This window comes from Rattus rattus, chromosome 1 (genome assembly GCF_011064425.1).
Source record: "Rattus rattus isolate New Zealand chromosome 1, Rrattus_CSIRO_v1, whole genome shotgun sequence".
Taxonomy (NCBI): domain Eukaryota; kingdom Metazoa; phylum Chordata; class Mammalia; order Rodentia; family Muridae; genus Rattus; species Rattus rattus.
The window spans coordinates 33,190,245-33,194,838 of NC_046154.1; positions in this window are offsets into that span (position 1 = coordinate 33,190,245).

Below are 4,594 nucleotides of genomic sequence, written 5' to 3' on the forward strand. Positions count from 1 at the left end.
TCCAGGGAGCTGCCCCAGCTGCTCCTCACTCCAGGTCTTCCTGGTTACCTGAGCCAAGCTGGTGATGGGGAAACTGGTGCGTATGCAAATTCTCTGTTGGGAAATGATCCCAGGGAGCTGAGCTGGGCCTTCCCACCCTGCCCTCCCACGAGCACCAGCAGGTAGTGACCTCTAGGTGCTTCAGCAAGTTCTGCTCCACAAGACTAACCCCTTGTGAGGGGGTGGGGGGACCCCAGCCTTCTCAGAAGCCAAAATGGCTGGTCTGCCCTTGCTTGTAGACTGAGACTGGAAACCTCTGTACTGCTAGCCTGAATGGGGTGAAGCCCCCCGCCCCCCCTCTGGGTCACTCTCCACTCGGCCCTCATCAGACTTCTTCAGGATATGGGACTATCTGGCAGTCCCTGGAGATCCTGGTACCTAACTAAGAACAAAAGAGATACTGTGCAAAGCCCAATTGGAGTGCTAATGCCCCCCAAACTGTGGGTGTCTTTCAGGGGATTAGGGTAGCCAGCTGTGGGGGCAAGGCCAGTGCCCATCTCTGAAGCTCCATTTCCTACTTCCGTTTTTCCCTACTACCAAGGTTCTCTGCCCACCTTCCCCAGGGACAGCCTAACCCATCTCAAGGAGTTGGGTAAAGTGAGCAGACAGAACTTGGGGAGCCCTGCCAGAAGGAAGTTGGCCCAAGAACCCCAGAACCTTCATCCCAGGCTTCACCTCCTGGCTCATCTTGTCACTGGCCCACAGCAGACTAGGTGACAAGAACCTGTCCTGTGGGCCTCCTACTTCATGGGAAGGGTGTGGGAGACTTGGCTGAAAGAGGCAGGAAGTAGGGCCCTGTAATTAGGGAAGCCCAAGCTATCCTAAGCCACGGCATGTAAATCCTTCCAGTCAGTTCCTGGAGGGGGAGGAGGCCCAGCCTGTAACCTAGGGTGTGCCTTCTGAAGCTGTTCTCAAGGCAGCAGCTGGCGATCCTAAACTGCTTGCCAGTTTAAGGAACAGCAAAGAGACTCCGTGGGAGGAATGGCTTAGCCACCCCAGTTCGCAGTTCACCCGGCACGCAGCGTCCTGCTGCCCCCTTCTGGAAGCTCCTGGTACTACTACTGCCTGAAGCCAGTGGCTTGCTCACTTGGGAGTCGCTAGTACTCCAAACCATTGATGTCTTTCTTTCAGGGGGCGAGGGTAGGCATGACTCCATGAGGTCTGAAATAATGGGCTGTAGAAATATGACTCTGTCTGGGAGAATATATAAACACCGACAGAGGAGGGGAGCTCCTTTTGGCTTCTGTTTTGGACAGGGTCTCACTCACTATGCAGTGCAGGACTGCCCTCTTGCCTCAGTTCCCAGAGTACTTAGATCACGCGTGTGCGATTTTTGTCTAAGCAGTGAATTTCCAGAGGCATTTGCAGGAAGTTCTGAGTGTCCAGGCAATGAATTATCCAAGACACACTCCTGGGCAGGAAGTACAGCTGACTGGTTGAGTATGTATGAGTTCAACGTGTACCAATCCCCTGCTCCAACCCTCAGCAATACGTGTTGCACACACATGCACTCGAGCATGTACACACAACTCACACATACACACCTTCAGGCTGGAAGAATAATCAGGGAGAAAAAGAATATAATCTCACAGACTTAAATAAAATCACCACAAGCTGCCATTGCAAACGAACCGAGTCTGTCATTTTGGCAGGAGGTGGGGAAAGACGCAGTATCTCATCACTAGTGTCAGCCCTGGAGGGGGCCTGGTACTCCAGGTCACCTAAGAAACATAGACCTCTTGACTCAGCAAACCTGACACAGCCCTCTTCTGCAAAACGATTTCCTCAGAAGTCTACACCATCGGTAAGGGTACAGGCTAGAGAAACTAGCCCAGGGCAGTGGAATCTTAGTCAGGAGGCAACGATCTCTTTGGAATTTGTTTTGGTTTTTGCTGTTTTGGACAGCAAAGCCCCTCCTGCCTCAGCCTCCCACTTGCTGGCTGGGATTCCAGGTGTGCACGGGTGGACCCTATCAGGGAGTTGCTTCTCGGCTTTCGTGCTGTGGGTCCTAAGGACCAAACTGCAATCGTGAGGCTTAGCCGCCAATGCCTTCGCCTGCTGAGCTATCTTGTCAGCCCAAGAACTGGCTCTGTGGTATTTCCTAATCTAAGAAGCCACTTCAGAAAGCTAAGGCGAGGCACAGCCAGCTCCCTGCCAGCTCTGGAAAGTGTTTCTGCAGTGAGGAGTGGAGCTGGGAGACCTCTGACCAGGAGCCTACAGTGGATTACTTAACGTGAATAATAAAAACGCATACTTCCAACAGATGCCATTAAACCATGACAGCAGTCACTTCTTCATAAAGGAACACATTTCACGCTCAGCAGTTTCTTGTGGTTCAACCTAATATTTATTTATAAATTATCCACATGTATTAATGAACTAATATTTACGTGTATTACACAACACATTCAAAGTGAAGAACTACAAAGGGCTGAGGTCCAGAGTGGGAACACATCGAAGATCTCATCTTCTCCCACATCTCGAGCCATTCCACACCCGCTCCCTTTCCCTTGGACACCCCTGCCGCCACACCTTGCTTCCTTGCAGACCCACGGTACGACTGACTCCAAAGAACAGTGCTCAAAATAAAACCTGTGCTTCAAATCCTGAGGCTGACCCTGCAGGTCCAGACCTGGAACAAGCATTTTGAACACAGCATACCCACCACTACACCGCTGTACCCTCCCCTCACATTTTCATGCAAGGGTGCATGCGCGAGACACACACACACACACACACACACACACACACACACACACACACACACACACACAGCTCTCCTAGGCACTATTCAGACAGCCCCATGGTGGAAGTAGTGAACAGAGCACTGCCCTCTGCTTCCTTCCACCAGAACATCACGTCATAGCTTCTGAATAGATTTGCAAGTGTGCAAATGCCTTAGTGATCTAGAATAAGGCCGAGGGTGGGAAAGCCCAAATAGGTGCGAAAGCCAAGCTAGGAGCGCTTTACAACCACACTTGAACTTACGCGCTTACACGCGCAGGCTCCTTGGCGCCCCCTTCATACTGCAAGGGCAGCACCTCCCTCTACACTAGCTGTGCCCATGAGCAAAAAGCTCACGTTTTCAGGTGAAGACCCCACTGCCTGCTTCCTACTCTTGGAACAAACGATTTTCCTGAAAGCAACCAATACAAACTCAAGAGTGGAGAAATGGTTTAACCTGTGCGGGGCGGGGGGCAGATTCTGTTCTCCCGGCGACACTGAGGGTCCGGAGACCTGAGGCCTCACTGGGTCAGAAGAGCTGCTTTGAAAGCATAGCTCTTGGCCCCACACTGGCCTCGTCCCAGTTCCCAAGTTTCCTAAGGTCCCTCCTGCAAACTCCAACTCTGTGGGCTGATCCTGCTCCCCACCTCATGCACCCCAGCGGTGCTGGAACACTGACTTTAAACAGAACGGCCCCTTCCTCAGTCCTTGGAAGAATACGCTTGACATTCCCATGAAGCTTTGCACTAGGCTGTCTTGGGACAAATATGTTACCACAAAAGCCAGGTCTTACAACTACCAGAGGCCGAGGGTGGGCTCTTCCCGAGTAGAGACGCAGGCTGGCCTTGAACTCCTCTGGCTCCACTTCCCAAGTGCTAAGATTACGGGCGTGTGGGGTTGGGGATTTGGCTCAGTGGTAGGCGCTTGCCCTAGCAAGCGCAAGGCCTGTTCCGTCCCCAGCTCAGAAAAAAAAAAAAAAAAAAAAAAGATGGCCAGGCGTGTGCTGTCACACCCTGGCTCGGAAGTTGGCTTACTCTCTTTAAACCAGTCCTTCCCACAGCACATAGTGGCCTTAGGTGTCACTTCAGTGTGGGGTGCTGGCTGGCTGGCTAGCTGCAATCCAAGGCAATCCTACCCACTGAGATAAACGTTCCTCTGTGTACGTAAGCACGCTCACCCCTTCCTTCAATGAGTCATGAGCAAACTTGGTTGATAGAAGTTAGTGTCAGCATTTATTGGAGTTGGCATTTTGTTTTTAAAGTCAAGTTCCTTGTGGCCCAAACTGACTGCAAACTCCCCACGTAGCCAGGGATGATCCTTACCTTCTTCCGAGAGCTAGGATTAAAGGCACACATCACCTCGCCCATGTTTATATGGTACTAAGGATCAACCCCCAGAAGTCTGTGCATGCTAGACAATTGTTCCGCCATTGAGCTACTACTAGTCTTCTTGATGCCTTTATTCGACACCCAGAAGTAGGAAAAGCAAGTAATTTATCAAAACCTGAGAACCACTGTCCAGTTTACAGGAAAACTAGAAGACCCAACCAATGGCTAAACTTTACAGGGTGGAGGTTGGGGATGGGGGAGGCGTAGAATAAATAGCCCACAAACTAGTCATCTACACACACACACACACACACACACACACACACACACACACACACACATACACACACACTCATGGGCAGGGCCCTGTGTCCAACTGTCCACTGCAATACTGACTGGCACACCTCCCACTGAGCAGTCCCACTATCCCTCCAGGGCCAACTGTGGAGGCCCAGATGTTTCAGTGTTACAAGCTTTCCTCGGAGTTAAGGACAAAGCCATAA